General features: G+C 38.6%; 1 protein-coding gene and 1 non-coding gene across 2 annotated transcripts in view; both read left to right on the top strand.

Annotated features, from left to right (window-relative positions):
- EXOC2 (exocyst complex component 2) overlaps positions 1-24458 on the top strand; it is a 386269-nt gene that overhangs the window by 146101 nt on the left and 215710 nt on the right. The window lies entirely within an intron of this gene.
- On the top strand, positions 12917-13080 carry LOC136401711 (U1 spliceosomal RNA). The gene has a single exon (XR_010750717.1). It is a non-coding gene; the product is annotated as a U1 spliceosomal RNA (small nuclear RNA).

Here is a 24458-nt window from a genome sequence, read left to right as displayed (position 1 = left end):
TAACCTGCAATTTGTATGTTTTTCCTCTCTATTCTACTTTTGAAAAAACAGAGTTATGAGAGACATTTCAGAATGCAAATTCTGTCCTTCCATTCTGGCTTTGGTCTATAACTCAATTTCCATGGCTGGCTCAATATTAAAATGAATATAAATAGAATAATCCATGTTTTCCCTTTTAGCACACCAGTTTCCTACTGGTTCCATGCAGCTATCAATTCAACACAATTTACCTTATTTATAGAAGTTGATAGTATTTAGGAGTCAGTGATATTCATACATAGTTGAACAAAAACAATATGTTACTAACTTGCCACTGCTCAGTTCCTATATCAGAAATGTATCTGAAATCAGTTAATATTATTTCTCCTGGGGAATTCAGAAGGAAGTATAACAAGATTTATCAATTTATTTAATAATGCTAGTTAGTGACCCAAACTGTACATGCAAGCCTAACTTTCCACAGAAACCTATTAGTCTACACAGGCAGATATATAATATATCCTTAACCAGTGGGCTTAATTTTATATATAAATCTTATTCATTACTTAAAGTTCACAGAAAATGCAATAATCTTACTTTTAACTAATTATGTGGAAGATGGTATATACATACAATGTTGTTCAAACTCTAGGCATTATTCATTCCAGTTTCATCATTTTTGTCATCTCCCTCATACTGTTATTTCTTAAAACCCCTTAATATTTTTTTTAAAAAACTTACCTTTATCTTCACTTTAAGATAACAAATTAACAAATACTTATTGGACATGTACTTTGTGACACATTTTTGGGAGCTGGAAATACAGCTGCGACTAGGATATACAAAGAACCTCTCTCATAGAAATTGCATTCTAATGGAGAAGAGAGTCAAAAAACAAAACAAAAAAATATAGGATATTCTATAAATACAATGTCAACTCAGTGCTATAAAAAATAAAAACCTAAAAGAATGTAAGGAGAAAAAAGGAGATAAAGTTGGATAAGTGGCTCTCTGAAAGAGTAGTGACTTGAGTGAAATCTTACAAAGACTTTGGCAGTGAAAAAGAGAAGGGTAAATGCCCCAGTGTGAGAATGAGTCCACCATACCTAAGGAATAGCAAGAAGTCTGGGACAGAGGAGCCGCACAGAGAAGCTTAGAGATGAGGCTTCAAGGGCAGGCAGGGACCAGATCAGGTAAGAATTTACAGGTTCTAAGAAGGAATTCAGAATTTCTTTTCAGTATAATGAGAAACCATTGGAGGGTTTTCAGCAGGGGAGGACCAGAAAGTGTTTTCCAGTTATAATCATCACTGAGGCTTCTGCATGAAGAACTCACATTAGACTAGCAATTCTGGAAACCACTTAGAAAGCTCCTGTAGTGATCTGGGAGAATGGTGAACAGGTGGCAGCAATAATGGAGGTGGGGGGAAGTGGATGGACTGGCTATTTTACTTTCTCTCTGATATTTTGTCTCTAATACACATCAAAAATAAACACACAACTATTAGAAAAAGTTTAAAGTTCCCTCATGTTCTATCTGAAAGTATTTCAGCCACTATGTCCCATGTTCCATCCCTTGTGAGAGGCTGAAATAATGTTTCAACTTCAGGCTCTGAAATCAGACTGTTTGTATTTGAGTCCATTACCTGACTTATTGCCTGGAAGGCCTTTTGCAAGTTACTTTACCTATTTCTTTGCCTATATAATGAGGATGTTAATAGCTCTCTTTTAGGGTTATTAGTATTATTCAATGGGATAATGCACATGCAATGCAACACATGACACAGTACATGGTGGATAACAAGTATATCTGTAAACAATATAATTCATGGAGATATCCAGGTTTTATTTTGTTTTCTTTCAGAAACCGCATAAGCACTATGTTAACCTTATAAATATGCTATTAGCCTTAAGAAGAACTAATATTTTTTAATTGGACATTTAATAATTAATGTGCTGCAAATGTGGTGGTGTTTTCCAAATAATTGTAATGCTTCAGATTCATAGTTCGGGGAGGTATTTTTTGCTCTTGTACTCCACAGGTGAAATAACAACGGGAACTTACCAGAGTTCTACTCGTCAAAGAATCGGCATTCAGTGGCACAAAACTAACACAGGTGCCGCAGCCTGCTGGCAAAGAATAAATAGAAGCACATGTTTTGAAAGGTACATAATACTTCACTTCTTAAAATACTACTTATGAAATGTGGTCAGCTTTGTTCTGCAAATTGGCTGACACCTAACATACAGAGGAACTGCGGTTGGTGCTGCGTGGCTGCGCCACCTGGATTCCCTTATCTCGTTTATTATTATTAACCATTTCAAAAACACTTTGGAGATTTTTAAAGAAAGAGATAGATTGTGATCTCTGCTTTGAGTGTGGTCCTGCTAGAAAGCCCAATGACTTTTTAAAGGTGCTTTTAGTGACATGGTATGCTGTAACGGGTATTTTCCTATTGTAAACAACTGTCCTCTTGGGTAGAGCCCAGAAAGGATATTAGGGATTATGTTTGAATAAAAACACTGAATTCACTTTCCAGCCCCCGTCCCCTTTTATTTTCAGGAAAGAAATTATCTTGAAATGTGGAAAAGAAATGAATTTGAGCATACTAAATCCGAATAACCCAACACTGATCTCTCTTAGTCCCAAGTCAATACAATAGCAAAAGCTCCAATAATGTTAAACTTGCTGTCAGGAGACCGGACCTATTACATGTTGTGCTTACTTGAGACAGATGGGTGGTCTACAGAATGTGATTGTCCTGTAAAAACAGGGGCACACACACGCTTATAAAAACTTCTCAAGGAAGCCTTCCAAAGAATGTCTGTGTGTGCTGCCACCTCTGATTCTTCCAATTAAAATTGAAGAGCCTTCTAAATTTCCAAACTCTAAGTAACACCAAATGTTGGATTTACTTGACAAGCATCATCAGCCACCATCTGAGATTAACCTCCCAGCTTAAAAATTCATTTTCTTCCAGCCATGGAAACTGTGATACCCAGGAAGATAAGCTTATCACTCAATGGCTTCTCCTCACTCACTCATCCTCCAAAATGAATGTGAAGAAGTAAATTTCAAAACAGAGCCAAACTCAGGCTTCTTGAAACACAAGGTTGGGTTACTGAGGTTATTAACAAAATCTTTTTGGTAACCCAAATTTACCTGACAGTTCTTGCAAAGTGCTCAATTAGTTCGACAATTTGTAGACCTGCAGAACTGGACCAAAGTTAATCTAGACTTGTGGTACATGAAATACTAGCATAATACTAGGAACAGTGGATTCTACACTGTCTTCCTAATTTCCCTAAATCTGAGAAACACATGGGTATTATTAGCAATACTTTTGGAAACTTGTAAAAAGCTAAATTTCACTACCTAGAGTATTTTTTATTCTGGACTCTTGCACTAACTGAAACATTCCAAATATTAAAAAATTATATTAAGTGCCCTATTCATGGAGAATTTTACAACTAAGATGTAGAAATACCATGGTAAGAATATTTTATGAAAGAGCCAGAACACATAATAAATTAATATTGATTTGCATGAAATTTTGCAGACATCAGATGATAATATAAAAAAGGAAATAAACTTTGTTTGAACTCTATAGTTATTATGTTAGATTATCCCCTGTTTGATTCTATTCCTGTACCTAATTTAACACCTGTAAGTTGCCATGGAAATTGTATATAAAATGTGCATTTCATATTGCAAAGGTAGGAAGTTCAAGTTGTATGAGAATCAGAATTTTATTAGAATTCTTTCAGCTTGAGCCTTTCCCTAGCCTTGAAAGTGTGGGTAATTTGTGTTCTATCATTTTTTATATCTTATAGTATTTGGCAGTAGTTAACAAAAGTGGTCAGGAGAGCAAAGAGGCATTGCTAGAACTATAAACCATGGAAAAAGATGAAACAGATTGAGTTTGAACTTAATAGTCTTCTAATTCACTTAAAAAACATTTTTTTAACTTTTATTTATCTTAAGTTTTTATTTTTATTCATTTTTTAGAGAGAATAGAGAGACAGAAAGAAAGGGGCAGATGGGAGGAGTGAGTAACATCAACTCATAGGAGTTGCTTCCTCTATGTGCCTTGACCAGGCAAGCCCAGGATTTAAAACCAGCAACCTCAGTATTCCAGGTCAATGTTTTATCCACTGCACCACCACAGGTCCTAATTCACTTTTCAAAATAAATTTCTTAAACAAGTAGAAAAATTGCAGAAGCCTCCTAGTGACTCCAATGATTCTAAAGCTTGAGGTAAAGAGCTAGACAAGCACAAGAAAGGTGTGTCTGGCTTTGGGTCTGTAAGTCCAGGAGCTGCAGCGGCCACAGCTGCCACCTGGCACATGCAGGTTCCCATTGAATTCGGATAGATCATAGAGTAACAATGGAGCCAAGAACTAGTGGGCCATTTTCTTTATTTCTAGCCTCATGCTCAGCAGGCAAGTAAATACACATAGCGGGAAAACATTTCCCTTTCCACTCAGGGCTCCCAAAGCCACCGACTCATCTGAGTTTTACTAAAATCAGAGGTCCTCACCAGTTCAGCAGACCTTACAAAGACCTTCACCTCTGTTTCCTTTCAGCTCCCTGCCATCTTGCTCCCTGCCTCCTCTCTGCAACCATATGGCCTCTTTCCCCTGCAACAAGTAGTCTCCTCCCCTGAAACAACATGGTCTCCTCCAAAATGGCCTCCTAGCTCCTCCTTTTAAAACTTTTTGGCACAAAAATCCCTCCTCTAGCACACATTAGCATAACCAAGCCCCTTCCCAAGCAGAAAGGCAATCAGCACTATCACATGGCAGCATCATCACATGAGCAGTGGCCATTTTTAACAAAGTGAGCATAAAAATTATATTTTATAAACTTATTTGCCCAACAGGGTCTCTATAGTATGATGTGGGTTCTTCTGGAGTTGTGCTTTTATTACTCATTGCATGAGCTTTGTCTTTCCCTGAATGGGACTTATTGACTCATTGCTAGAAGGATATAAAATCTAAGGTATTAATCAAAGACATTCTTTCTCAGGCCTACTTCTAAACTAATCCTTAAGAAATGTTTGTTAATTGGCATTTTCTAGCATGAGTGGTAGGTCATGTGCATAATTCACATGAATGTGCTTTGAGTACTCTTAAGTGCCATGGAAAGTAATAGTATTATCATTGTTATTGTTGTTATTATTATTATGCAAAGTCCTTGTAGCAAAAAATTACAGTATCTATTTTCCAGTCATATTGAGAATTTATTGCTGAGCTGGAGCTAGAAGTTAGACTTTCTTAAACACTCTTATTTTCAGTGCTTACAGTTACTTCATAAACTTCCTTTGGTATGAAAACACTTAAGGTTTTATTTTCTCCTGAATGCCCCAGGTGGTTCACCAGGTGTGTCACAGCCTCAACTGGCAGGTGGCCATCAACAACTGACAGTGTGATTCCAGATGGTTAAACCCGTATGATTCTTCCTCCCTCATCCCAATAAATGTAAATTTCCCATTTTTTCTTAATTAAAAAATGATTATTAAGAAGCAAATTTTAAGATTTATTGTTTTAAAGATGTCTTTTTAAAGTAACTCAAAGAAATGAAGGCAGAGATTCAAATTAATTGCTGTCTTTTTCCCACGTTTCTACAGTAGAAATCTACCAGTTCAAAGCTCTTTTCTGACATCATTTTTCACAAATGTTTGAGGGTACCACTGCTCATTGATTGATTCCAATCTGTTTTAGAAGCTATAGGCTGGTCAAAGGTTATTCATGGCTTAAGCTATTCACTGAGAAGTTCTTAGGTGAGGCATTGATTTATATCTACATATGCAAGAAGAGAGAGGAAAAGACACTGACAACAGGATTCTGTTGGGAGCACTTTCTTCAGTTAAAAAAATGGCCATTTTTTCTTTTTCTTTTGATTTCCCGCCACCTGTTAGTTACTTAACTTCCCAGTTAGCTCTAGGTGCAGCCTAATTTGTATGCTATCCTGGTTTATTTGTACCTTTACCATTGGCTACAACCTGAACTCACAAACTGCTTAACGAAGAAAAGTCTGAGCAAAATGTCAACAGCTCCTTCTGCGGTAGGTAGGCAGTTAGAGATGAGCAGAGCAAGGACAGTGGGCCAGGTACAGAAGGTCAGCAGGGGGGGAGGTTCCAGTGCCTAGCAGCGAACAAAACTGAGAAAACAAAGACCTTGCCCCCAGGGTAACCTTTTCTCCCCTGCATGGTGCTAGTTATGCAGGTTAAACTCCCTTAGAGGAGGAAAGAAAAGGAGCCCTCAAACACAAAGTTCCCAGAACAGTGGGGTTCTGACCAGAATCAAATATATCTAAGCCTCAGTTATGTTTCTTGTTTCCAGGCCCAGAAAAGCAGCAAGACCAGACAAGCAAATGGCTTATGTGTCAAGACCAGCTGCATTGACTAATGACCCCCTACCCCAGTGCTGATCAATCAGTGGAGACCATAACCCTAAAAGGACACACCCAGAAACTGATGAATATCCTACTGGGATCTTCCCCTGAGACCTTCAGATAAATGTCTTCAAGATGAAGGACCCGGCCCTGGCCGGTTGGCTCAGCGGTAGAGCGTCGGCCTGGTGTGCGGGGGACCCAGGTTCGATTCCCGGCCAGGGCACATAGGAGAAGCGCCCATTTGCTTCTCCACCCCCACCCCCTCCTTCCTCTCTGTCTTTCTCTTCCCCTCCCGCAGCCAAGGCTCCACTGGAGCAAAGATCGCCCGGGCACTGGGGATGGCTCCTTGGCCTCTGCCCCAGGCGCTGGAGTGGCTCTGGTCAGTGGCAGAGCGACGCCCCAGAGGGGCACAGCATCACCCCCTGGTGGGCAGAGCATCGCCCCTGGTGGGCGTGCCGGGTGGATCCCGGTCAGGCGCATGCGGGAGTCTGACTGTCTCTCCCCGTTTCCAGCTTCAGAAAAATACAAAAAAAAAAAAAAAAAGATGGAGGACCCAGTGTGGCTCTCTCTGTGGAGCCCAACTGAGTATTTCTCCACTCCCTTCCCGTAGGGTGTTTTCCTTGCCTCTCTCTTTCTACCTAAGCTCCAAGGGCTCTTCTTTTGCCTCTGCAACCTGTTCCTGAGCCCATTTCTTAAACAGTTCACTTCTACTTCTGTGACTATCTAAATATACCTTCCCTTATAATTTGAGTCTTGACTCTGAAGTCTTTCTTAGCCAGAATTCAAATACTAAGGTTGTTGAACCAAGGTCCAGTCTGACTCCACTGGTCTAACACTTAGAGCCATTTCATCACCAACACTTAGGTCTTTATACTCAGTTAATTACACCATCCATTAACTAATACTATATGTTCCAGTTATACTATATATTTTTTATTTATTTTGGGGGGTAACACTGGTTAATGAAAATAAATGTTTCTTGTGTACAATTCTATAATACATCATCTGTAATATTATATTATGTGTTCACCACCCCAAGTCAAGTCTTCTTCCATCACCATTTATCCCCCCTTTACTCCCTTTTACACTCCCACCCCCCTGTCCCTCTGGTAATCACCATAGTATTAGTGTAACTATAGGACATGAAATCCCAGTAGATCATAGCTATCCATTTATAAATTATAATTTTCCTCATTGTGGAAGAAAATATTCAAGACCTATATAATTCACATACTTAGAAAAGAAAATTTATTTTTTGCCCTACTTTCTCAAATTCCTTGGGAGTGAAAAAATGTTAAACGGATAATATCTTTCAACACTGAATTGATTTCTCAGCTTAATTTAAGCATAGAAATTATGTGCCAGATGGCATAATCAACATATTCTGTTGAAAGATTGCAATTTTATTCTTATAAGAAAAAATAAAATAAGCATTTTCCATGTGGTCTACTCAGTAGGAAAGAAAGTTTATGTGTGCTCATTCCAACAATGCCATCTTTGATGAGGAAAATGACAATAGCTTTCAATGTCTTAATTGAACTCTTTTGAAAACAGGAAGTGCACTTTGTTTTGCATAAGCACTTTGGTGAATAACTGGAAATAGAAATAGTATAATGAATAATCATAAATATAGTAAAATTTATCTTAGCGCCATTGGATATTTAAAGACTTCCTGAAATGCATTTCATTTTCACTCATATTATAACCATATTCATTCAATATCCTGAACCTTGTACTCTAAAATTGGAACATGCCCTTGGCTCTCTTCTTCAGAGAGGTCATTCAAAAATATACCTATCTCGGGAGATATGGCAACTGCTTGTTTCCACAATTTATTGCATTTACAGTATATGTAATATTTATATTCTCTACACTTCCATAAAGCACTTGGCCAAGGAACTTAGTTATGAGTTAAAGAGAAAAACACAATGTTCATAATAACAGAGAGAAATACTGTCAAAAAAGTCCTCGCCCTGAGAAGCAGAAAGAGGAGAAGCTTTATTCGAGTACACATTTTGCAAACTAGGGCCATGCAGCAACCGTGGAAACTGAAAGCATAATCTGTGGAAATAACAAGGAGAGTGCCTTTTATAAAGTTCTCACTCTGGTTCCGAACTGGTCCATTTTTATGCAAATGAGTAATATAATCTGCACTAACTGATTGGTCCAAAGAGTTCTGATTTGATTGGTCAGCTTCTTGAGATCTGATTGGTCATATATAGCTACAGCTAGTGCTCGACTTACGACCACGGTTGGTTCTGACAGACCGGTCGTAACACAATTTGGTCGTAAGTTGAGTAGGCTTTATGTACAGTACTGTGAAATGATGTTATAAAAATCTTTAAGTCATATTTTATCATAATTTTCTTTCATTATTAGTTATATATCATAATTTTCTTTGTTCATTTTATGCCATTTGTATCATCTCTACTCCATTTTGTTTCTTATTTTTACATTTGTCAGGTTTAAGTAAAACACTGCATTACCAGTACAACTGGTTTAATATTTGCAAAGACTATTTCCTCTTGGTAGACATCTTGGGAGGGGTTTGATGAAAAATATCCAAGACACAAAACACAAATTGCTGTACCAAGTCTGGGATAACAGTTGAAAAGGTGCACGCGGAGATGGTAGTGCTGCTGGAAGCTGGTTTGCACTGTCGTACGCCCAGCCGGGCAACGCTTGCGCTGCCAGATGTGGAGCAGTCGTGGCTAGCAATTGTGGTCATAAAGTCGAATGGTTGTAAGTTGCATAGGTCATAAGTTAATCAATATTTGTACTCTGATTGGTCAGTATAAATGCAAATAAGGATATAGTTGTGCAATTCTAGTTGTATGGGGCAGTCTCAACCCACTGGTCAAAGATGATTCCAGAAAATCCTTTGTAAGATGGCAAGAGCACAGTGCAAGAGGCTAAAGATTCCATCTTTAGCTTTTCCCTGAGATGCAGAGTGAGTAAGAGGCCTCTGTCAGCAATGGCTGCCAGACTCTAGGTATGAATTTGTGCCCAGTTAACCTTAACGAGTTATCCTTGTCAGATATATTCTTTCTTGAGCCCCACAATACAGTTAACGGATACAAATATTTGAGCACTATGAGTGTCAACCAAAGAAGAGAAAAAGAGAGTAAGGAATGGGGGGGGGGATGAAGGGAGTGCAGAGGAGAGAAGTGAGGGGTGACCAGATAATATAGGAAGACAAAAATGTGAAACAATTCATTGATGACATTAATTTGTATTCTAAACAAATTTTATTTGTTTCTGAAAAATAGAGAAAGTCCTTCCTATGAAAAATTATTGCTGGAGAAGATGAGACATTTCTATAGTTACTTTGAAGAAAAATTTAAATGATTATTAAAACAGATACTTGGAATAAAATAAGTGTTTTAGTAAAATAACCTCTCAATCGATACTTTTTGGAGAAAAAGTTCAGTAATGATGTCGCTGTGGCAAGTTTCCTTTTTTAGCTTCTGGTTGAGATTGTTCTCTTATCTTCACAAGACCTGTATTTTGATGCATAGACAACTCTAAGCATCTCTGGCCTGATAATGGCAGCCTGCTTGGCAGCATTATGTTAAAATATACTTTTCTAACTTCTCTTATAAAAACAATATTATTGAAGATGCACTCACTTATAATATCAGGTGCATTTCAGAAGAACTATATTATAATTCCATTAAGATATCTAAATCTTATTCCTTGAGTGTCAAATTTTTTTCATCATTATTATCATGATTAAATATACTTTGATATAATCTCTTACACAAGATTACACCATATAAACATCAGATGATGATCTAGAAAATTTACTAGGTGTCAAACACCTACTAGGTCACTATTGATACATGGTTTAAAAATGACAAATCAGTCCTGGCCAGTTGGCTCAATGGACAGAGCATCAGCCCAGCATGTGAACATTTGATCCCCAGTGAGGGCACACATAAGAAGCTCCCCCCACCCCTTCTCTCTCTCTTCCTCTCACACAGCCAGTGGCTCGATTGGTCTAAGCATCAGCCTCAGGTACCTAGAATAGCTTGGTTGATTCAAGCATCAGCCCCTGACAGGGGTTACTGGATGGATCCCAGTCAGAGTGCATGTGGGAGTCTGTCTCACTATCTCCCCTCCTCTCACTTAAAAAAAAAAAAGACAAACCATATTAATTGGCATAGTAATCACTTACTGTGCACTTGGGGTATGAGAAGAAGTACTACAGCCTGTCTGGGGTTAAGTCTGGATTTTCTAGGTATTCTAATTCTATTTCTATTCTAATACAAATAGGAACAATATAAATTAAAGAACTTTATTTTTAAATGTTTTGGTTTTTAATTTGTATTCTAAAATATGGCAAATGAAAACAAATAGCCCAAATAAGTGAAACATGAGAAAAATGAGAATTCATAAGACAAAATGAACAGAAATGTCATACTTTAATGGATTTAGGGGATAAAAAAGGAAGAATTTATAGAAAAGGTAGAGAGAGAGAGACCACAAAGTTTAAATCCAAAATAACACTATTAAGAAATGTTAAGGAGATGGCAGCCATTGCTGTCGAAGGCAATACCGAGGTCTACAAAAGTAAGAATTCAAAACTGATACTGAGTTCGGCCAATCCAAAGTTAGTGGTTAGGATTTTCAGTGGAGAGATTGGGTCTGAAGACAAAGTCTAGGGCAGGGGTCCCCAAACTACGGCCCGCGGGCCGCATGCGGCCCCCGGAGGCCATTTATCTGGCCCCCACCGCACTTCCAGAAGGGGTACCTCTTTCATTGGTGGTCAGTGAGAGGAGCACATTGACCATCTCATTAGCCAAAAGCAGGCCCATAGTTCCCATTGAAATACTGGTCAGTTTGTTGATTTAAATTTACTTGTTCTTTATTTTAAATATTGTATTTGTTCCCGTTTTGTTTTTTTACTTTAAAATAAGATATGTGCAGTGTGCATAGGGATTTGTTCATAGTTTTTTTTATAGTCTGGCCCTCCCATGGTCTGAGGGACAGTGAACTGGCCCCCTGTGTAAAAAGTTTGGGGACCCCTGGTCTAGGGGATTGCGGTATGAATGTTCAGTGAAAAAACAGAAAACAAAAGATCTGTAGAATTCAGAGCAATTGTTCTTTCTTTCCCCTTATGGAAGGAAAAAGGAATGTCTAATACATCATTACAGCTTTATCCTCAATTTCTAAGTGCTATTTTGTTAATTTTGCACTCCATTTGTTTTGCATTTGCATAGTATTGAGTACTCCATATCTTAGTTCTACATTTCCTGCGATGCAAAGCCTTACGATAAGCTCAGGTGTAAGTGAGAGCACAGAGACGAAGGGAAAGAAAGCCATAACCAGAGTATAGCTGAGCTGGTCGCCACTGTGGGCTAATGGAGTTAAATTTCCTGGATGGACTGGTATGCAGTGTGTACCTCAGAGAGTTATCCTTCTGAAGCACTGGAAGCTAGAGACTGTATGCATGAGACTCCTGCCTCAAGTGACTAAATGTTGCTCCCAGGGGCATGATTTCCATTGGCATTTCCAAGACTGAGGAAAAACTGCTTTGTGAAGAAGAAAGCCCTGTGTAAGAGGATTGGAGAGATGCAGCCCCTTGGGGTGGATGTGGGAGAGGAAGCATGTACAGGGAATTTTCCATCATCCTGACACTGAAGTCAGGTGGGTGGCACTGTAACACAGGGTACAGACAGTGTCCCAGTTCCACCAAAAGTCTCCAGTAGAATTATGACTCCAGAAAGTGCCGTGCTAGTTCTGTCCTTTTTGTGTGTGTTTTCTAATATAGGGGGAGCACATATACATATGTGAGAAGCATGAATTTAGAAAATACGTATATAGGCACCTTTAAAGAAACAAACAAACAGGTTGAAAAAAAGTTCATGCCACTTGTGAAATCTTAGTCATGCTCAGACTCCAGGAGCCCAAGTAGAGAGAGTGAGTGAGTCAGTGAGTCAGTGAGTGAGCCATGTGGACTTCACTCAGAGACAAAGAGCCCAGGTTACTAGCAAGAGACAGGGGACCAAATACTGCTCACAAATATGAAGGGATATTTTATTGCTTCATATATATTTTGAAATATCCCCTCATTTTTGTGAGCAGTACATTCATTCCTCTAGCTGTCTCTGCTTGCTCTTTCAAAGCCAGGACTAACCCTACACCTCACAAAAATAAAAGGAAAAATAATACCTCCCCAGACCATATCATTGCACCCTTCCTTTGTGAAATAGCATTAGTAGGTAATAATTCATATTTTAGGTACTGCGATAGTATTAATAGCACAGGGTATCAGTGACAAAAAAACAACTTCCAAACTAACAATGTGTGTATATGCTATCCTCTGTCCATGCCCATGGGTCCCCATTAACAAATATCATATATCTTACTCAGCTCTAAGTTCACCAATGCCTCTAACCAAGGTTTTTTTTCTCTAAGTAGACTAAGCCAAAAGGTAAAACAGCAACGAAAGCTCTGGCTGTCTGAACTGAACTCCGCAATGACATGTGTATTTTCTTCTTGCTGAGTGGATTCATGAAGTTCTAAAGCTGTGGGCCTCATACTTACCTGGCAGGGGAGACACCATGATCACGAAGGTGGTTTTCCCAGGGCGAGGCTTATCCATTGCACTCCGGATGTACTGACCCCTGCAATTTCCCCAAATGTGGGAAACTCGACTGCATAATTTGTGGTAGTGGGGGACTGCATTCGCGCTCTCCCCTAAGAAAATAAAATAAAATAAAATAAAGCTGTGTGCCTCAAAACTTGGTTTCCTGACCAAGAGCGTCAGCATCATCTGGAAATACATTTGGAATACTGTACAAATTTCTTGCCACCTGACAAAGACTCTCTCCATGACCAAACTCTAGTCGGGCTTCTTTGAGCTTTCCTCTCAGAGTCCCTGGCTTTTTCTATGTTCTTCTCTGCCTTGTTCATTTTTTTAGCAAGAATCCTGATAACTTGGTGTAGCCAGATTCCCTCACCCTCAATATTTGATCATCCTCAATATCTATTCAAGTTCCTCATTTCAGCACCCCTGGTGGTCACTCTGGTCTATCTTCAGCAAAAATCCTGACAGATAGGTTTTTTCTAGAATCTTTCTTTACCCTTGATGTTTCCTCCTAATAATTTTCCATACACTGAGCCTCCCTCTCACTCTGTTTCTTGGGTATAAACTGCCACTTTTCCTTGTTGCATTTAAAATTGAATCCAATCTTTCTCCCCTACTACAAAACTCAGTTGAAGTAGCTGCTTTGAATAAAGTTTTCCTTATCATCTTTAAAAAGTGTCATGAGTAATATTTTCAGTGCCCCCTCCCAGACTTAGAGAATCAGAAGATCTGCGGATGGGGCCCAGCAATCTGTATTTTTGTCAAACTCTTTGAAAGATTCAGTGCTTACTAAAGTTTGAGACCCACTGCTCAAAATGAGGCCCTAAGGAAGGGGGCATTCACACTACAAAGGCAACATGCCAGGCAATGGGGACAGGTCTAAGAACATACGAGAAAAAAACAATTTTTATTCTCATAACTCTCACAGTTAGTAAGGGTAATTGTCAGATCTCCATTTGGAGACAGGCACCCACATCTCCAATAAAATTGAGAAAGGCTGACCTAGGACCCCCTGGAGAAACCATGATTATTTCAGGCATATGATGGTAGTAATTTAAGAATCTGGATTTAAAGTATGGAATCAGCTGTGGCTCTGAAAACCCCACAGGACAGTGGCTAAAATTCTAATTGTCAGTTCTGTGGTTCTGTACTGACCTGTGGTTTCACATGGGAAATACCCACAGCTGTAGAGGAAACCACAAAAGTCTGGAAATGGCGGGCAGAGGTAAACAGAACCATAGTATATTCTATAAACAATAATAAGGAACCACAGAAAAGTATCAAAAGGGATACTTTTGGCTGGCAATTTATTGAATGTTTAGACTTAGGGAACAAAGTGGTAAGAAAGTGAATGGGATTTCTTGGCTTTAATTCCACAAAGAAATAGCTGTTAAAGCCTACATTTTTATTTCCCATTAAGAATATAAAAGGAGGGTTACTTTAGAATATTTCATTAATTCATCTTGTATTTTTATTTAATTTTTTAATCTTTACAGACATGAGGAATGTATGTCTCTCCAAAAGTTTAAACATATTAAACCTTTTTGTTTTTCTTAGCAGACATGCTTTTATAAGACAAATAGTCAAATAAGAAGAAATCTGTAACTCTCCAACTTAAGCTTTTTGACCATTACTGTTAGATCTGCTGTCCAGGAGATAGATAACAATGAGTGAGAATCATTGATATGATGCAAATGTTCAAATCTTCTTTCTCCCTTCATTCCAGAGGCACATGCTTTATAAGTTCCCTGACCATTCATTCACAAGCCTTTTCTGCTCCCCCTGGTGGTAGCTGCTTTGGAGCTGGAGAGCACTGGAGAGGGTATTTCAGAAGTCTGTACAATAGAATTCAATGTGAATTTTGAAGTTCAAAACTTGCTCTGTTAGTATTGAGCATTTCCCCTCCCTCAAAAAGTGCTTTTTCCTTAATCTGCTAGAAATATAGTGAGGGGATTTTACTTTGCAGTAAATCTCTAGTGTGTTTTTGAATACTAATTAAATTATTTAGATTATTTCTTAAAATTTTAATGTTAATATTTATAGTATGTCATTTTTAAATGTCACTATTAATATCCACAGCACAAAAAAAGACAAAGGCTACTTCTTTAATTATGAGAATTCCGATTGTCTACAGACTTAGAAACATATATCTTCTCAAAAGTTTTAAATATTCAACTTTTTAAACAGACAAGCTTTTCACAAGAACAATATTCAAATTAGAAGAAAAACCTCAATTCTTCAACTTCAGCTTTTCAGCATTATTCCTTATTCTCTAACTCCCTTTTAGCTTAACCTACTTGGGAATCTAGCCCCTTCAAACTGTCCCATCCCTCTGAACAAACTATTCTCAAAAGCACACAAGCTTTCTTGCTCATGATAAGTGATCTCTCCCTTTGTTTCACATCACTTTTAGCTGCCCTAACACCATTTGTCTATTTCTCCTTGCAACAAAACATTTCCACATTTTCATCTCACATTCTCTCTTTAGCACACATTTTTTTTTTCTTTTTTTCTTTTTTGTATTTTTCTGAAGTGAGAAGCAGGGCAAGGCAGACAGACTCCCACATGCGCCTGACTGGGATCCACTCGAGGCAAGCACACAGACTCCCACATGCGCCTGAGTGGGATCCACCTGGCATGCACACTTTTGAAGAAGTTTCTGCTCTGGCCAGCTAGGGTGGTTGGTTAGAGCTTCGTCCCGAAGTGCAGACATTGCTGGTTCAATCCCTAATCAGGGCTACTGGTTCAATCCCTAATCAGGGCACATACAAAAATAGCTTGGTGTCTCTCTCTCTCTCCCTCCTTCTTTCTCCTTTGCTGAAATCAATAATAATATAATAATAATAATAATAATAATAATAAAGTACCAGCTATTTTTATCTGGCCACCTAGGCTCTCCTCTTACTTCATAAGTGGTATTTGAGCAATCACCCCCCTTTCTTTCATGTCTAATAAAGTACCTCAAACTTAACAGAAGCAAATCATAGCTCTGGATTCATTCCACTAACACTGCTTACACTTTTCAGTTCATTGTGCTATTATCATTCACTCTACACTTTTCCTCACAAGCTTACCCTGCCCCATATCTCCTCCCTGTTTCTACTGCCAGAGCCCTAGTGCAAAGCATCATCATCTCTAACCCAAGGCTCTGCAGTACTCTAACCCACTTCCCCTTGACCTACCTTCAGCAGTTCATCTCCATAGCAGCCACAATTACCTTTTAACATATAGGTGCAATCTTATCATCTCCGTTTACCATCCTCCAGTGGCTGCCCACTCAATTAGAAGAAAACCCAATACCACCCCCCCACACACACACATGGCCAACAAGAAACTACATCATCTAACTGTTGCCAAACCTCTTTATCTAAATTTCCTTCACATCTCTCTTTGTGTTTTATCCATCTTATCTACTTCTTTAGTAGCAGTTTCCTCTGCTTGGCGTGTACTTCCCTCTGTTTTGCTAGTTCCTTCTCATCTTTCATATCCCAGGTACATTATTGATATCATCACATCTCCTGCATACTTCTCTGATTGCTCTGTCAAAAGTAGCTCTTTGCACCAACCCATGACCTTTTCCATAATCATCATAGCATCTTTTCTCATCTTAAATTATCTCACTGATTTATGTGTATGTTGTTTCACCCACCAAAATGTTAGCTTAACAAAGTCACTGATTTCTTGTTCACCATTGGATTTTGTGTGCCAAGTACTTATTATATAGCACGTTTAACAAACAAATTAATAAATGAACAAATACCTCAGCTTGTAACAGGCAACATGGCCAAATCACATGTTACAGCTGCTGTGGATTGTCCCTTTCCCAGAATGTCTCTGGGTTCATGGCTTTCTTCTTCTTCCTAGGGTTATATGCACTGCTTCAGAGCCTGCACCTCTCCTGAGCATCCTTTTCAGATTTCCTCCAGTTCCCCAACACTAGAAGTCTCTCTCTCTCTCTCTCTCTCTCTTTTTTTTTTTTTTTTTTTGTAGTTTTCTAAAGTGAGAAGCGGGGAGGCACAGAGACAGACTCTTGCATGTGCCCGACCGGGATCCACCCGGCATGCTCACCAGGGGGCAATGCTCTGCTCCTCTCAGCCATTGCTCCGTTGCAACTGGAGCCATTCTAGCACCTGAGGTGGAGGCCATGGAGCTGTGCTCAGCGCCTGGGCCAACTTTGCTCCCTGAGCCTTGGCTGTGGGAGGGGAAGAGAGAGATAGAGAGAAAGGAGAAGGGGAAGGGTGGAGAAGCAGAAGGGTGGAGTTACTTCTCCTGTTTGCCCTGGCTGGGAATCGAACCTGAGACTTCCACACGCTGGGCCAACACTCTAACATGGAGCCAACTGGTCAGGGCTGGATGTGTCTTAAAGAGAAATTTTGACTACAATTCTATTTCTGGCTCTAGTCCCTGAGACTAATTGGACAGAGTAAGAAGGTTATACTGATTAGGGCAGACATGAGAATGATACAAAGACTATTTTAATTGCCCAGGAAGGACATATTAAAAGTAAATACCCAGCAGTGGGTTTGGTGAACAGTGAATAAATTCAAGAGATACTATAATGGAATTGATTGGCTAGATGAGGAGAGATGGTGCTATCTTACCTTGCTAAGGTTGCCTATACCAAAGAGGCACAAAACACCAACAAAATACCAAAGGCTAAGCTGCTTAAACAACAAAATTTATTTTTTATAGCTTTGGAAGCTGAAAGTTCATGACCAAGGTATCAGCAGGGTTGATTTTTTCTAAGAGCTTTCTCCTTGACTGACAGATAACTATATTCTCACTGTGTCTTGTGTGTGTGTGGTGTGTGTGTGTATGTGTGTGTCTATGTGTCTTCTTTTAAGAACACCAGTCCTATCAGATTAGGACCCCCACCCTTATGACCTCTTTAACCTTAATTACCTTCTTAAAGGTCCTATCTGCAAATATAGTCATATGTAGAGTTAGGGTTTCATTGTATGAATTTGTAGCAGATACAATTTGTTCCATATAGGAAAGAAGACCTGTTTAGACTAAAAACGTCATTGATGACTTCTAAAAGTATATGATTTGTCTAATTGTTCTCCATTGCTATTAATAGATGTCTTATTTATTTTTCATATTAATCCCATTATAGTCAATTTAAAGGGCAGGAAAACTTTCTATTACTAGAAGAGCATAATTTTTAGGTTGGTTTTAGGACACAGAACCCCTCAACTTCTAAATTACACCCACAAATTTCTTTGTTCCAATTAGTGTATTAGTTAGATGAGTGTGTCAGTCAGCTTCACTGGTTTTAAGCAACAGAACTATCATTGTTGCTTCTCAATCATGAAATGATTGAAAAAGAACTGAGAACATAATGGTCCTTACATGAGTGACGTCCTAAAGGTTAAGAGTTTGAAGAGCTCAAGCTTGCCTGAAACCAGGCAGGATGGTCACAAAAGGTCTGGAGCTTGCGCCTGGATACTGTCTTTTGCCAGGTGGTCAGCACTTCCTCAGCTCCTTCTTCTCCATGGCTCAGTTCAGGTGGGTTCTGACCTCACCATGACACTGAAGCCCCTCCTATCCAAGTTGCCAGTTATCTCCATTCACCACATCCCAAAGTCAAGCTTCAAAACCCACTCAGCTTGACATTTCAGTAAGAACTGACACAGCTGACCACACTTCCTTCTTGAAGTACTATTTCCCTTAGAAAATGCACTTATTTTCCTCCAATACCACTGCCTCTTTCTTCTTATTTCTACTTGTGGCTCCTTCTCCTTTCTCCACCCTCTCCACACTCATTATCTCCTTTAAAACCCTTGCTTACTTTAAAGATCAAATCTAATCTCTAGCTCTGACCTTTCCCTGACAATTTAAGATTCTGATGTCCCGTTCTGACACGTCTGGTCAGAAATATAATGAACATCTTTAACAATACTTCTAAAATATAATTCCTGATTCTTTTCTCAAAACTTTCTCCAGTCTTCTCTACTGCAGTAAACAGCACCAAATTCATTTAGTTGCTTAATTCATAAATAATGATAATGATAATAATATTTACTGACACATATATATGTTTATTAGAGGCCAAATTCTGTTCTAAATAGGACACCTACCTATTTTTAAGGTTTTATGTTTTCTGCGTTGGGCTTCTTTTTCTCTATAGTTTTTTAGGAAATTGTCTTTTGTACACTGAAGGAACACACTCAAGAGATACATTCCCTAGCTTTCTCACCCCCCTAACCACCGCCCATTCCGAGATTAGGTTATGGACACTGTAAATCAGCCATACCTTCCTCAGTCCTGAAAATGTTCTCTTCTCTGCAAATGCCATGCTTTCTTTTATGTGGTAAGAACTAGCTAATGATGATAATTATCATGGCTATTTTACAGCTAAGATAAAGAGAATTCATGCAGAAGATGCTGCATCTCAAAATTATAATAGAATAAACTATTAAAAAGCAGAACTACAAGAAAATGCTTTGGCCAACAATCTACAGCCACAAGGTAGCCATGGTATGAGTAGTGCTTTACAATATTCTGAACTGCTGGTTTTTGTCACCATTTAGCCATGAAAGAGGCCACATTCATCAGATTGTAAAGGCGTATAATGATTACTGGAAACATGTACCCTTTCCTCAGGTTTTAGTGGCCATCTCTCCTTGAGGGATGGAGGGCACGTGGTTCAGGTTCCTAAGCAATCACAGGTCTGGGTAAACATGCTTGACTGATTAATGATAACAGCTCTTAAAACACCGCAGATGTTTCCAGCACCCAGAGATGTTTATTATTTTATACTAAATTAAATTCATTTTCTCTCTCATTCCCCTCTAAGGAAAATGGTGACAAATCTAAATTCAGAGTGGACTGCTATATTAAAAATGGCCATGTGCCACAACCTCTAAACAGGCTATGGTTTGGGTTTGTATTTCAGTGAGAGGATGATGGGAGGGAGGATATTTAAGGGCAAGGGAGAAAAAGGAAACCCTCAATGAGCACTGAGCCAGAGTACAATTAGCACTGAGCCAACTGTCCTGCAAACAGAAAGTAACCTGATAGCTTTTTGTATTTACCAAATACAATAATAATCAAAACAGCAATAATTTATCATATTGTTGCACGATACATACTTATGATGGGCACAGAGAAGGAAATAAATATTTTAAGGCACATCTGCTTTGTGCCAGACAACACAATACTGGGAAATAGGAAACATTATTTCCATTAAGCAGATTAGAAAACTGAAGCTTACAGTGAATGGCTCACTTGCCCAAGACAGAACAGCACAATGTTTATTCACACTAATTCCAAAAATGAGAGTAACAATAGACATGTATACAGTGTCTATTTATTTTGCTTACATAAATCATTCCAGTCCATTTTACGCTAATAAATTTGTTGTCTCTTAAAAATCTATATTAGCCAGTGGTCAGCAAACTCATTAGTCAACAGAGCCAAATATCAACAGTACAATGATTGAAATTTCTTTTGAGAGACAAATTTTTTAAACTTAAACTATATAGGTAGGTACATTCCTTATTGAGGTAGCGCCCGCACATGGTATTTCATGGAAGAGCCACACTCAAGGAGCCAAAGAGCCACATATGGATTACGAGCCTCAGTTAACCAATCACTGGACTAGACAGTCATTCATGGCATCCTAACTCTTGTGGGTTTTTTCATATTACCATGACCCTGGGAATGCCCACCGGCTGCATACTGTTCTCAGCAGAGAGATGTTCTCAGAAGAGTACATCCTTCCAATGAATAGCTGTCCCTGGTTTCTAAGGATCATGGCTGTATGATTCAGATACATACAATAGATTCCAGAATGAGCTGAGGCAGAACCAGAAATTCAGATAGTTATGACTGTCAGTTTTTAAACATTGAGTTGAAATAAAGCTGTGGATTATAAATCAATTTGAAGAGATAATTAGACATTGCTTGTTTCCACTTTTTAAAAATTTTGGTCACAAATGAATTCATAAAAGCACACATGGTTACATATAAAATAGGAAGATTCATGGCATCACTGTGCATTACAGTCTTTAAGAAAAGAAGACATTTGACTTGTGGTTTAAGACTGGTCATTATAAATTTTGGGCAATTCTTGACAGTGATTCTGATTTGTTTTCTACATGTTAAAGACAGGCATAGAATTCTTTCACTTCATAAAGTGTGCATATATTCTACATGTAAGAAAGGGAAGGGCCTTCAACATTTATTTATTTACTAGCTGTACCCGGCCACGCATTGCTGTGGCTCAGTCTCGTTAAATGGAAAAGAAAGAAAAGAGAAAGCACACATTTCTAATATGTTTAATTTTACAATGCTTGTGGATATACAATATTTTTTGTTGTTCCATTGTCTGTGGAGATATAGAGATTGTCTGGTTTGCCAACTCTAGAACACACAACATATAACTGTCCATGGGAGAAGCAATCTGTGTCTAAATCTAAACCACACAATTCTAAAAATTAGCCCTGAGCTTTGTTGATGGTGATTGCAAATGCCAATCGAATTGGGAACTGCAATCTCTTAAATTGAAAAGGCATATCCGTTGGAATCATAGGAATGCAAGGAATGAGGACATGTTCACCTTTGAAAGGTCCTGTCAAGATTGTTGCTTCTATGATGTTGCTCATTAATATTTTTTTTAAGATTTTATTTATTCATTATAGAGAGGGGGGAAAGAGAGAGAGAGAGAAGGGGGGAGGAGCAGGAAACATCCACTCCCATATGTGCCTTGACCAGGCAAGCCCAGGGTTTTGAACCAGCAACCTCAGCGTTTCCAGGTTGACGCTTTATCCACTGCCCCACCACAGGTCAGGCGCTCATTAATATTTTATTGCAAATCATGTGCCATTGCAAAGCTTTGGCTGGTTGATATTTTACAACATGATAATTGGCATGCCAATTTTCAATTGCAGTACGTGAGGTGGCATCCCTGGCAGATCGAGTGAATTAAAAAATTCTGTTGGATAATTAACCCCTTCATCTGCTTCCACAACAGTGTCAACGGACTTGTATGTGACTGCTTCGCTTTGAATGTTAGACTGAATAATATTGTTAAGTTCGTAGACGTCTTTATTCTTGGCCTCAAGGATAGCTCGTTCACTCAGCCCATCATGATTCTTATAATTGGTTTGAATATTGGGAAATGCTTTTTCAACCAATTCTTCTTTTGACGTCACTAAATTGCAAAAGTTATGAGGCAATGAAATTTGTCCTGAGGTCAGATCAACCAGCACCTTTCCATTCCCAATTTCCAGCAATTGATGTGAGAATATCTCAGCTGATGGATTGTTTTGCATCTGGACACGCATATTTGTAGTTAATTTTAACGTCTTTACGTGTCTCCACAAAGTAGAGTATTTCAGGTAAGCATTTATTTTATCCGCTGGTGTCAATCGAGGAAATACAGGTAATGTTTGCCTGAAATCTCCTGCAAGCAATATTAATGCGTTCCCAAATGGTCTGATGTTTCCACGCAAGTCTTGCAATGATCGATCAAGAGCCTTGAGTGACTTTGTGAGCCATTGTGCATTCATCCCAAACAGTAAGTTTGCATTTCTGCAATACTTTTTCCATGTCAGATGCTTTGGAAATGTTGCATGTGGGAGTTTCAATGACTTGCATGTTCAATGGCTATTTCAAAGCAGAATGAGCAGCTCTTCCACCTGGTAGCAATGTGGCAGCTATTCTGGATGATGCAAGAGCTAAGGCTATGTCATTTTAGGATCAAATTGCTGCCAGAATCAATCTAATTAGGAACGTTTTACCAGCTCCTCCTGGGGCATCTAAGAAGAAGATTTCTCCAACCCATTATTGACAATTTGCATTATTTGATTGTAAATGCCTTTTTGCTCAAGCGTTATCTTAGGAATATTTGATTGCACATACAACAAAAGATCACCCGTGTTGTAATTTTGTTCATGACGCAATTCTACATCGAATGAAGCAGCAGCAGATCAATTCGGTGATGGCATTCCCAATTGATTGAGAACTTTGTTCGTGATTTCTAAGCACAAATCTTCAATCATTATCAATGCTTCGTTGTAGATTTCTGCTGTAAAATCCATGTTCATATTTGAATTTTCTTTGCGTATTCGATGGAAAATATCTTCAGCCATGTGTGAGTTATATTTCTCCCATAACATTGAAATGGAATCATAAAATATTTAGTATAGCTTGTGTTGCTTTTACGTCCAACAGATGGCGCTGTTTTTCAAAAAAAAAGCATGTTTTACTTGTCACAGTTGTGACATCTATGCAATAGTAGGTATATAAAAACATAAAAACACGCACGTATTCGAATGCATTGTTGTGTCAAAATTTCAAAGCAATTGGTGCAGAATTTTCGGAGATTTGAGATTTTGAACAAATGAATATTTACATTTTTATTTATATAGATTCTTCAATAAGTATGTGTGGCTTGTTCATTTGTATCAAGAACTGTAGTAAATTTCATGGAAACAGCTTGGCAAAATACTACCCCTGCCCTCAAGTAGCTCAGTGTTTAGAGTAGAGAACACAGAAATTAAAGCGGAGAAATCAAACTAAGCAAGATGCCGTAAGCAATTAAATTTCAGAACATCTTGTGGCCATTTAAACAAACAAAACGAATAAAACTGTTGTCCTAATCTAGTAAATATTCATTCTTTGAGTTAAACATTTGTTCCAAAAGAGGCAACCATACTTTCTGAAACACTTAAGGCCTTCCAACAATGGTGTATCTGATCAGAATGAACCTGTGGGGCAAATGGTTTTCTGCCAACTCTGAATATTGAATTCCTATTCATTCTTCAAAGTCCAGTAGAAAAACTGCTTCCTCCAAAGAGACTTGCATGATACACTAAGCTGAATATGCTCTGGGCCTGCCTTACTACTGCCTTATAAATAGATCACTTCCAGACTTATAGCATTTTTTTCTGATTTTTGCTTTCAAAAACACATGGCTACCTGAAATTACCAAAGAGAGAAGGCTCACCCTCTTCATTTTTTTCCCCTGGAGAATCTCTTTCTCTCATGGCAGCTAAGCTGACATTTCTGAAAAATTAAGTCAAATATAAGTACATTAGGGTATACATGGACCAGGCTACCATGTATAAGCAGGAGCAAAGCAGGAGCCATAGCCCTCCTGATATGCTGTTCTCCACCTAGGCTGGGCTTCCAAAGAGCTAAGACTGTCCCATGAAGCCCTGGAGCTTTGTGTGGGCATCTGTCCTACATGAATTCACTTTTTTATCTTAGTATAAAAATAAAAAATAGGACTATGATATAGATATATAATGACACCAACCAAGGTTAAATTGCACAGAATGGAATGGGTAACCAATCACAACCACCATGACCAAGTGCTCTCTGTTTTTGTAGTAATACAATGTATCGATTGGCTGAGGCTGTGTATTGCTACAGTAACAAACAACTCTGAAGTCTCAGAGTTTAAAACAACAGAGGTTCCTCTCTCAGTGCACATGTCTCAGCAATGACATCCATCTCGGCTGTGGGTCTGCTCTATTCATTT

The sequence above is a fragment of the Saccopteryx leptura genome, chromosome 3 (genome assembly GCF_036850995.1).
Source record: "Saccopteryx leptura isolate mSacLep1 chromosome 3, mSacLep1_pri_phased_curated, whole genome shotgun sequence".
NCBI classification, from domain to species: Eukaryota; Metazoa; Chordata; class Mammalia; order Chiroptera; family Emballonuridae; genus Saccopteryx; species Saccopteryx leptura.
Note: the sequence above shows the minus strand (reverse complement) of the source record. Positions and strands in the feature narration are given on the sequence as shown.